Genomic DNA, 12,720 nt, shown 5'->3' on the forward strand with positions numbered 1-12,720 from the left:
TGATGGTCTCAGTTCTTGATCCAGAATCTGGCAATGTCCAAGATCCTGCCTACCCAATGGAAACCCCTGGTCTACCACAGTCTCAGTCCAAGTCCTGAATATTATGTTTTCACTCTCCTAGCTTCTATGCTAGTGTTTTCCAAACGGTCTTCTGTTGACCGTAAGCTCCTCTGTTAGAGATCTCTTGAGCAAGCTATCTGCTCCACTTGACAGTCGGATAACACATGATGTTTGGCCAGTAAAATACCACAGTTCGATGATGGAGATATATCAGTCTGCCGCTTCTTTGAATCGACAAAACAATCAAGCATTAATATTGGCTTTGGTACTTCATAAATCTGTGGTCTTCAAGCGAAGGTATAAGAATACTAAATACCAGGCTTCTATCTGCTTCAAATCGCACTTTCTAATATTATACTGCTCCAAAGACATGGAATGCTCTCCCAAAGTCTTTCAGAAACTCTGATTCCATATCCACTTTTAAGAAGTCTTTCAAAACTCAGTTATTTATGCAATATTGATATTTATCTCATTGTTTCCTCTTGATTCTTGTGATGTAGATGCGCTATATAAATGCTTGTAATGTACGACGTATGTATGTGTGTAGATATGGTCAATTGTGTAAAGTAGTACTAAAACAGCTTGGACCTGTCTTCGTGTAGCAAAAGTGACTGAATTGAGTTGAATCATGAATCAACTGGTCGATGGGTAATTTTAAACAATAGGGCATTTGAAGTGGTATTTGAATTGATGATTTTGAAATTAATATCATAATATTTATTTACTGATGTTAATTAAGTGAAATAAAAACATAAAAAAACTTCGCTTTTGTTCTGAGATCTTTGACGATAAGCATAAGAGTTCATTTTATGCGGTATAAACTTGACGTGAGGAATTGGCAAAAATGTGACCCAACTTGGGTGATTAGTTAAATTGGGCATAACGTTTGAACCGAAAATAGAAAAGTAAAGTTTTTCTGTTAGCCAAGATATTACTGATTCTACTGCATATCACATTTACGCCATGACCCGTTTTATTAATTTCTGAAAAGCAAAAATGCAATTTGTGTTGTGAATACTCTCAATCATCTGGGAATCGTAAACGAGAGACAAGATTAAATCTAGTCAATCAGATAAACATACCTTGGAGCAACCAACGTTGCGGCCAGAACCACTGACCTTCAGCTGGGTTGTGATGTTAAACACCTTGTCAGACCAAAATGCAACTGCTAATCATGAAAGTCGATTTTACTCAATACTCGAAAATGTAAAAAGTGGCTCAACTCGTTTTCTGTTAGCCAAGATATTACTGATTCCACTGTATATAACATTGTTGCTATGTTTTTTTAAAAAATTTTTTGTGTGTGAAGCAAAATTGCAATTCTTACATCAATGTCATAAGTATATAACAAAGAACATCGGGCCGATGACTGAACCTTGCGGAAGACCATATTCGAGGCTTTGTACCACAGATGAACCATCTCCAAAAACCAATACACGCACGCAAAGAACGGTTGCTGAGGTATGTGTTTATCCACTTCAAGTCAGAACCAGTTATAGCTAAGGTCAACAGCCGAGTCGATAGCCAGGCCTTTTCCGTGGTGTGTAATGCTATTTAAGCGGACTGGAAACTTGATTCAAGGTGATCTTTCATTTGAGCCATAGCAGTTTTTTCAATGAGTTTAGACCAGTAGTTGTTGGTAGATACCGGTCGAAAGTTGTTGAGGACGTTTTTCTTCTGATGCTATTTCTGAAACATGTTCCAAATACTCCAAAGAAGAAAGTGGCCATATGTTGTTGTAATATCTTTTTCTGATATTAAATGAAAATGTTATTTACCGGTCAAATTGCACGCAACTTGCATAAAACATTTAACGATGCAGAGATTTCCCGTCTTATGCAATGCCATCATCGTAGTAATTTCTACATTATTTGTTGCTGAGTCGATTCCCATAGAAGCCGTGAAAACTATTTTTTCTTTTCTTAAAGGGATCAGCCGGTCACGTTATGTTTTGCCCTATTATCAGTGTTTATGAAATAATATAAACATACCTGGTTCGTTTAAAGTACAAAAAACCCTCTGATATAGAATTGAAATTTCTTTAAATTTCCCGGTATGGGGGCGGCCATTTTCGATCATTTCTTGCCGTCACTACAGCACAAGGAGCCCAAGTATCGATACAGCCGAGTGGGCAATGCTAGTTTTTCCTAAGGAGGTTATCCACTTCACTCATATGTGACCTCTAACAAAAGGAACTGGTTCCCGTAGTATTCCTCATTCAAACCAATTCAATGCATGACCTCGGAGTTACCTGCATGACTTTCGCGGGCTATTTTGAAACAGTCATGGTTGCACATGTTCGTTATTTTCGATTTTCTTGTTCCGTTTTGTGCTGATTTCCGTGTTGCCAATATCGCTTATCACACGACCTAAGCGCCCGCCCAAGGTGTGCAATGTGACGTCACTACAGCCCAACTATCGAAACATGGCGGCTTCCACTGATGACTTTAATTAATTAATTAATTAATTACACTAATTAGCAAAAGTGTTTGATTCTAACAATACCGTCAATGTAACTAGAAAGGCAAGTACTACAATAAGTCCGTGTAATTCGCTGTTTCATTTTAATGCATGATTGCATTCCGATTCATAAAATTTTGATTAGCAGGGTCGCTATAGTTCCCTGAAATGCAAGTGGTTTATCGATCAAATCACAATCATGGGGGCAGTATACGGGTGGTATGGCAGGAATCATATATTTGCAGTTTAAGAAAATATCTAAAACACTCTTAATATTAATACATTGATCTTATAAGCAAGTGAGTCAAGGAAGCCAAATATCGTTTCTATAATTCCATAGATAGGTCTAGCGGTTCTTGAGTTAAGGCCAATAATACAGTAAATAAAAAGTTTTGGGCGTTTTTCCCCCTCCCGTGAAAAATTATATATTTTATATCAAGCCTTAGGATTTCATAGAATTCCTATTGTATGTCAGCATTATTTGTCTCAAAATTAGAGTGCAAACATCGTTAGGTCATGCTCCCTTCAGACCCGCCTTAGGCAATTTGAAAACGTTTTCAGTGGCATACATAGCGTTATCCACTTATAACATAACATATATTAAAATTAATAGTTATTACCCGTGACTCTTATAAGGAAATTGAATTAAACATAACAAATAATTGCTCTTCAGTTTGTTAAATCAAGCTTTCTAGAAACCTATTGGGAAATCATCTGGAAGACACGTACTTATTAAACGCTAAAAGAATTGATAATGGATGTGTGATCTATACAACAACCACTTAATAAATACCATAAATAAACATATTATTTCTAATTGAACTCCTGGTAAATGTGTCGCACGTTTTTTAATACTATAATTTTTCCTAAAGATGTGTTTGCTGAAATATGTTTGCATAATGACTCACTATTTACCGTGAATGGTTCTTAATAGATACAGAATCAAAAACATTTTAGGACTTAACGCAAGTGACCATACGAGTATGTTCCCCCGAAAAAAACCCTTTTTGGATTTCGCAGCACCGAAAGACCCCTATATTTGACCAAAATAGAGCTCCGAAAGACCCTTGGTTTTGACAATTGCTCATTCCTCATATTTCTGGATTTTTTTCAGGCGATTTTCAACCAGAAAACCAAGAAAGACCCTTGATTTTGACAGTTCGCAGCTCCAAAAGTCCCCATTTTACTTGTTCGCAGCCCCAAAAGACCCCTTTTACCGGTACGCTGTCAGCTCCCATAGACCCACCACCTCAAAATTCCGAGGAACATACCCACCCAACTTTTTTGATTTGTCCCCCCGGATTTTAGGGCCGCATTTAACTCACTGTGCTTAATTACATAATTTTCTTCAGACATAGTTGTTGCCCACAAAATTAATAAGATGGGCAATTAATGGCCCCGCGCCAAGCGTGCCTCATTTCAATACTTTCTAATATAATCAGAGAGTGTTCATCGCAAATCGGAAGTATCATAGCTTCTACGTGAAGTGGAGACTCAAGCACAGATGATAATATTATTAATGCGGCATCAGTTTGGAATAGTTATGAGGTGTAATACGTGATCAGTAGACATCATGAATATAGCAAGATTTTTATGATTTCCTGTAAATTGAAAATACATAATCAGTTTTAACAGTTATTTGATTTATAGAGATCAAACATTGCATTGACAAAAAGGAGATTACCCAATGAAACACGACCTTAATCTTGGCCTTCTTGAGTTTGTCGTAAATTTATAGTGCAGTGCTGGTTTTATATTTTATACCAAAAATTATCAAAATAACTATTACTCTATTAGGCCACAAAAGAGCTGTCTCTCAACCCCCATGCATAGTATGTGAAAGCCATTGTAGTGCAAAACGCAATAGTCAATAGGCCTTATGCTTTGAAATTGTCCAGAAAATAGAATCTTGTATTTGAAACTCGATGTTATAGCGCCCTCATTGGGCGAACGTTCTCCATAGAACTACATTCAAACACCTGCTTATAAGGGCAAATTCACATTTTGGCCAAAATGTTGCATAATGTTGTAGCTTTAGTATATGGAATTAAGATGTCCTCTCCAGACTACGATGTCACCGCTCACTTCTATAAAACATAAAACATTTAATTTTCTGCTAAGCAGTGTCCTGCAAACTTATGTCGTCCTCATTCGTATTATTGGCAGATGTATTTTATACATCACATTATCATTCCGTAGGGTCCATTTGCGTCGATCGCTGACATGATATTATGAACACGTTCAACATATTTTTGTAAGAATATGTTCACCCAAAAAAATAGTAATCACAACCGCTTGTGCAAGGGAACTAGAGGGTGGTAAGGGGTAGTCTGCATCCTCTGAAAAATCGGGTAAAATCGGGACAGAGGAAATGTTGAAGGCGCTACAAGGGTGAGCGGGCATTTAGGGTATGGTAACTCCAAGATGTCTCCAAGTGATAGTTTAACACATACTACTAATGAAGCAAGCATGAAAACTATGCATCATTACACACAATAACAGATTTTATCAAACTAGAAATTATATGAACTCACATTTGAAAGTAATAGTCAATCCCGTGATTTTTCACCGACTGGGTGCATTCCCCCCGACTAAACGACAACAGCCACCCCTCCCCCTTTGCGCACGCTGCGTAGAAGGATGAAGATCACCCCCAGCATCCACGCATATGATATTTATTTAATTATTTATTCGATCATAGGCTTTTAATCAGTAGAACATGCCTAACAGGCGGTGCGTTCATATCACAATGAGAACAAAACAAATTGATATGAATACACAAATTAACAAATTATCAAAGAATAAATTACATCTGGTTTAGCGAATAGAGATTATTTTCAAAAGTTTAACTTCTTATCCCACAAAAGTAGGGAGGTGATGATCACAATAGCCCCCCTAACATATACCACACACATCCCCACTACACACACCCCCACACACCCCCAACGGTAGATGAAATCATTAACTATTTAATGAAAAACAAAGTGTTGAAATATAACAATTTAGCGGATAGTGCTACTGGTACGTATATCCACGGCAGGAATACTACTAAGTGTTGTGAAGAATACGAGAAAACCGAAATCCACCAAAGTAAGACAGCCTTCGACCTTTCACTAGTCTGATTTCATTTAATAAATTCAACTTAATTTGAAGTCGACTAATGGGAGTTCTAGCTCTTGACATCGTTAGACAGAACTATGTCAATCGCTTAGCTAAAAGTTCTTTATCCATTCAGGCGGAATACGGACATATAAAATAATGTGCCGGTTGGGCCCCTCACCAAAATTATTAAGGGGACACCCCCAGCTCCCCCCCCCCTCCGGTTCCGGAGCCACTGGTATGTGGGTTTGACAAATAGAGAAGTTGTCAAAAGACGCTACAGGGATGCCGCACACTTGTGGTATACGGTACAAATCGAGATATCACCAAGTGATAGTTTAACAAATCTACCAAATAACGACTTAAAGCATGAAAATATGCTTCATTACACGAAGTCAATAAGTGAATTTACTTCAAAGTAGAGATGATATCAATTCACATTTCAGAGCGTAAGAAAGCAGAACAAATTTGATCTTTAAGTTTTAGTTTTATACGTTGGACTTATAATGCCACACAGGAAGATGAGTTGAGAAGAATACAAAAAAAACCACCGGAATCCACCAAAGTAAGACAGCCTTCGACCTTTCACTAGTCTGATTTCATTTAATAAATTCAACTTAATTTGAAGTCGACTAATGGGAGTTCTAGCTCTTGACATCGTTAGACAGAACTATGTCAATCGCTTAGCTAAAAGTTCTTTATCCATTCAGGCGGAATACGGACATATAAAATAATGTGCCGGTTGTGATTAACTTCATTTACACATATTACATGTTTATGAAGACTACATGGATGTTGAGTTGACCAATACAAAGACAGTGCATTGATGACCTTTGACAAGCGTTAATTGTGCACTTTACAAATCAGTAATTATTTTGTATGTACCCTGGAAAGGTTTGATTTGGTAATTTGTGTACAAAAGGTTTTTGTTGAAGACCTTTGGCAAGAGTTAATTGCGCACTTTTACAAATCTGTTTTATTTTTTTATGTATCCTGCGAAGTGTGGATTCGGTCATTTTTGTGTAAGATGTTTGTGTTAAATGAAATCAATGTAACATTTCGCTATTTCTATAGGTTGAAAGAACTTACAATCATTTCACGTTTTACATCAGAAGTCGCTATTAATAACGTATTTTTGTTGATGGTTAATGTAAATAAATCCAATATAGCATTGTACAGTAACAACGAAAGCGGTGGTTAATAAATTATACCCTTTTATGTCCAAATCGGAGTACATGTATACGCTGGCGAAGTTGCGTAATTAATCGAATTAATTACCATAGCAATAGGTGAAAACAATTTTGAACATATCGCGCTGCACTACAAGCAGGTTACACTCATCACCTGTGTATGTCTGCAATCATAGATTGAATACAATACTGGTCTTTTCAAAGATACTAATCTTACAGGTGCAAGTAATCAGCATGATATGGTTCAATGAAGAGGTACCGCGTGAACTTATCAGTGCAGCGCGGTATATTCAAAAATTGTTTTCACCTATTGCTATGGTAGTTAATCCGATTATTACGTAACTTCGCCAGCGTATACTAAACTCACTCGGTTTCTAATCCCTGAATAAATAAATGCTTCGTTGCCTTCAGGTGCGTTTTGGACAAATTGTGTGTATAATAAGATATCTTACATTAATGATTTCAATAAACCAAATTTGTTTGTGCTTTCTAATTCGTCCGATATTAACCTTACTTCCCTGATTGAGCAGAAAATCTGTAAATCTCATAATTTGGTATTGGTTTTACTTCTGCCAGGCCTACATACATAGGAGGTGCCCAAAAACAATCCATTAAAGGATCAACTTCTCTGTAGTCATATGCTGACATTTGTCCTAAAAGATCAGAAAACATTATATAACCACTTTCTTGTGTGAAAATGTAAAGGAAATTGCCAGACAATGGCAGGGGTAGTCTGTCCTCTGTGAAAATTATTTTTGGTAAAAATCGGGACAGAAATTATTAGTGGATGTAACGTATGTGAGTTTGACAAATAGAGAAGTTGTCAAAAGACGCTACAGGGATGCCGTACACTTGTGGTAGTCGGTAACAAGCGAGATGTATCCAAGTGCTAGTTTAACAAATAGACCTAATAATGACTTAAAGCATGAAAAATATGCATCATTACACAAAGTCAATAACGGAATTTACTTCAAAGTAGAGATGATATCAATTCACATTTCAGAGTGTAAGAAAGCGGAATAAATTTGATCTTTAAATTGTATTTTTATACGTTGGACTTCATACGCCTCACAGAAAGATGAGGACCCTTCCACGCATATGAAATTGATAGCGTTGTGAAGAATACAAAAAAACAGGAATCCACCAAAGTAAGACAGCCTTCGACCTTTCACTAGTCTGATTTCATTTAATAAATTCAACTTAATTTGAAGTCGACTAATGGGAGTTCTAGCTCTTGACATCGTTAGACAGAACTATGTCAATCGCTTAGCTAAAAGTTCTTTATCCATTCAGGTGGAATACGGACATATAAAATAATGTGCCGGTTGTGATTAACTTCATTTCCGTATATTAGATGTTTATGAAGACTACGTGGATGTTGAGTTGACCAATATAAAGAAACAAGTGCATTGAAAACCTTTGACAAGCGTTAATTGTGCACTTTACAAATCAGTATTTATTTTGTATGTGTCCTGAAAAGTTTTGATTTGGTCATTTTTGTGTAAGAGGTTTTTGTTGAAGACCTTTGACAAGATTTAATTGCGCACTTTAAAAAATCTGTATTATTTTTAATGTATTCTGGAAAGTTTTGATTCGGTAATTTTTGTGTAAGAGGTTTTTGTTAAATTACATCAATGTTATATTTTGATATTTGTTTTTAAAGAACTTATGATCATTTCACGTTTTACATTAGAATTTTCTAAAGCCACTTTTAATAATTGTGTTACTGGTTAATATAATCTAATATAGCGTTGAACTGTGAAAACGAAAGCGGTGGTAAATAAACACAGCCAAAAAAGAAAGTCTCCAGTAGTTCCATCCCCATTTATTCAGAGTCTGATGAGTTTATGGCAAAATAATTTATATAATAGTTTTCTATAGGCCTACACTTTCCTTCAAACGTTGATACCAAATTTGATATAAAAAGTTTAATCATCATGAGCATAGGAGCCGTTGTTTGGAAATTCGTGCAATTTTAAAAATGACAAATTACGAATTGACCACGCAAAATACAATGCATGGTATCAGCTTATTATGTGGCCTGAAGCAAACCCGTACAGGAATCATTGCACACTTGCCTGCGCACAATTGAAAGAGCGGGGTATTTGATTTGCATTTTGACATGCATGGGTAAACCTTTAACCTGTCGGCCTATTCAGGCGACGTAATTCTTGGCACTCACGCTAGCTCTGCTACGTGATACAATTCCCTATGTCATTTTTAAAATTGCGAGAATTTCAAAACAACGGTTTCTATGCTCACGATGATTAAACTTTTGATATCAAATTTGGTATCAACCTTTGAAGGAAAGTGTATAGAAAACTATTATTTTGCCATAAACTCATCAGACTCTGATTAAATGGGGATGGAACTACTGGAGACTTTCTTTTTTGGCTGTGTTTAGTTAGTGTCCTTTATTCGACTTGCGGTTCCAAACTCACCACATTACAATCTCTATGTTAGCTATATAAGGTCTAAATCAGAGTACAGGTATACTAAGCTCACTCGGTTTCTAATACATGAATAAATAAATGCTTTGTTGCTTTCAGTTGCGTGGTGGGCAAATAGTGTGTATAAGACATCTTTTACAATAATGATGTCAAAAAACCAAATTTGTTTTCATAATTTGGTATATTCTCTGTGGTCATAAATTACGCTGACATTCATCATAAGAAATCAGATTTTTTTTCTTGTGCGAAAATGTAAATTTAAAAACCAGAGAATGGTAGGGGCAGTCTGCCCCCTATGGAAATAATTTTCGTGTAAATTCGGGACAGAAAAATATTATATTAAAGGATACAATTTTTGTCGGTTTGACAAATGAAGACCTGAGCGCAAGAAGACCGTAAGTCCACTTGGCCCCTCAACATGTATACACTTAGGTTGCATATAGTTTGGTAATGTTTTATACATATTCAGGGGCCAAAACAAATCTTTCACGACCTTTCATGATGTTTTCACCCTGGAACATGTACGTCGTATAAAACATTATAAAGCCCTAAGAAACTATACGTAACTTTAGTGTATACATGTTGAGGGGCCAAGTGGACTTACGGTCTTCTTGCGCTCAGGTCTTCAAATAGAGAAGTTGTCAAAAGACGCTACCGCTTTATAAAGTAAATGAAAATGATAATGATTTCATAATGCTGAGCGGTGTTTTTGTACATGAATTCGAGAAGTTTCTCACAAATGGAAGAGAGCCAACATGATATTCCTGCTCGAAAGGGAGACCAAAGTTTAACACAAACCAGATTCAGTATCTGGAATGTAATTCAGGTGCACTCTTCAAATTTTAAGATGTCCAGAAAAAGATTTCATCGTCGATTTCTGCATGCCACATGCCATTGTGTCCTACAAACTTGAGTCATCATCATTCATTTTGGTAAATAAATCTGGTACATTGTATTGTAATTCTTATGATATGATTTTATGATATGTGACCGTACAGCACGAATGAGCCGTAAATGTCCTCAATTGTATTCTGAGTTACAGTGTAAAATGGGCATGAAGGTCATATTCATAGTATTTCAATTTGGTGCTACGTGTATCTCATTAAATGAGGTACACGTAGCACCAAATTGAGGTACCTATGAATACGACCTTCATGCCCATTTTACACTGTAACTCAGAATACAATTGAGGACATTTACGGCTCATTCGTGCTGTACGGTCACATATGGTCCTTTTAGCTTCTTATAGACCAATATTACTAGCAAAAAAAGTTTATAAACTCTTCGCAAGAGTTTTGAATAGCCTGTTGGAAGACACGTTAGATAACAATTAATCTAGAGAACAAACATGATTTAGAAGCGGTTTATCAACCATGGACCAGAAACACCCCCATATTAACTGAAATGCCTTCGTTACATATGAATAGAAATTCAACTCAGATCAGGAGAGACGAATTCAGTATTGTATGTACTATCCCAGCAAACACAAAACGTTTTCGACAAGTTAGAAAAGGTTGACAGAAAACGTTTAAATGTCCGGTTATATAAAGGACATATAAAGGGTATAACGTTTTCAAAACATTCAAAAACATTTGTTGATAACCTACTGCAAATATTCAAAAAATTAAATATTTTGCAAAAAATGTTTGCAAAAAATATTTTACATAACATTTTGAAAACATTTTATAAATATTTGCGTAGTGTATTTTCATACAAAACTTTTTAAAATGTTTGCATGACCTCAAACTTAAAATATAACATATTTAAAACGTTTTAAAACTCTGTGTTTGCTGGGATACAACGGATACAACAAGGAGTGGAAAGTTAATGTGGAAGTACTGAAAGGCATCTATATTCCAACATCACTGCCATAGTGACATTGAACAAAGAAAGTGAAAAGATCAAAATTGGGAAAGAATAAGACAAGAAGATACAATACCACCCTAATTATTTATGGTATGTATAAAGAGCATAATCGCTGAACTGGGAAACTAAGAATTACTACCTCCATGGGAAAACGAAACGAAGGTAGTAACCAATCTATCTTAGCTTTGGAGATGACATTGTCGTAGATGAAAGCTAGAATGCAATTGATATTACGCTCGAAGAACTTGCTGATGCTAGTAAAGCTAAAATAACAAAAATATCCTTATAGACTAGTTCCCCATGCAACAGTCAGCGTGAATTGAAGTCAGATTGAGGAAGTAAAACAGAGATTTATCTTGAAAGAAATATTATTGCTTGAAAGGAAGGAATTAAAAACAAGAAATACAACGTTGGAAGTGTGTCAGTATGGTACATTCAGCAAATTCATGAGAAGCAACATACATATATTCCTCAAGAGGAAAGTCTTTAATCAGTGCATACTACCAACCATTGCTTAAATATGGGGCAGAAACCTGGGCATTGACAACCAAAAGAGAAGCTAGTAGTAGCAAACACAACACGGAGGACATTTGCTCGGCATAACATAAGTACTGAAGGACAACAAATCCCGGGGGTACATTAAAAAAATTGGTGGGTATGTTCCTCCAGCATTTTGAGGTGGTGGGTGTTTGGCTTTAGGAGCTGACGGCGTACCGGTAAAGGGGTCTTTTGGAGCTGCGAACAAGTAAAATGGTCTTTCAAGGATCTTTCTTGGCTTGTTGGTTGTAAATCGCCTAAAAAACCAGAAATATGAGGAATGAGCAATTTTGGGGCCTTTTAGAGCTGAAATGATCAAAATCAAGGGTTTTTCGGAACTCTATTTTGGTCAACGACTATACCATTGAGATAAATGGGTGGAGTTGTTTTTTTTATTTCAGAGGGATACCAAATTCTTCCATTAAATTAATATCTGTTCTCATCCACCGAACAAGCTTTGTCATCTGCACTTATTAACGTACCCTTTTTTTATCGGACAGTGAGTCATCTGGAGCATGCAACACTATACCAATGGATAAATGGGTGGAGTTGTTTTATATACGAGGTCCGGCCGGAGGTTAACCTATTTTCTGCTTTACATGGTTTAATGTAATCTCAGGTTGAAGCACTTTTAAATGTCATGATATAACCTTCCTTAGGCTGTTACGTCGATGCTAATTATGTTTGGAAATATGACTGGTCTAATTCGTTTACAATATATTTTTCACATGTTACGACCTTAACCTTAGTAGTATGTACTTGTGTTTACATTTTAACATATAGACACAAACAAGTTCCTATGTCATTATTATTACAGCAATACAATGAACAAGTTATTCTTCTAATAAATATACTCCTCATAATAAAATCTTTACAGAGCGAATCGAGTTTTCTTCTTCTTCTTCTTCTTCTTCTCTTTCCCACTCGAAGGTTGATGAACATTGTCAATGATTTTGAAAAGGCAAGTATTGACAAATTCTTGATAATTTTACATTAAAGAAATTGTGTGTTTTTGGACAGAATTTTACTGGAAATACTGTTTATGAAATGAGAGAATA

General features: G+C 36.0%; 1 protein-coding gene across 1 annotated transcript in view; it reads left to right on the forward strand.

The window, feature by feature from the left end:
- Positions 1 to 12,720, forward strand: part of LOC140159990 (uncharacterized) — a 44,257-nt gene that overhangs the window by 19,215 nt on the left and 12,322 nt on the right. The window lies entirely within an intron of this gene.

The sequence above is a fragment of the Amphiura filiformis genome, chromosome 1 (assembly GCF_039555335.1).
Source record: "Amphiura filiformis chromosome 1, Afil_fr2py, whole genome shotgun sequence".
In the NCBI taxonomy this organism is placed as follows: domain Eukaryota; kingdom Metazoa; phylum Echinodermata; class Ophiuroidea; order Amphilepidida; family Amphiuridae; genus Amphiura; species Amphiura filiformis.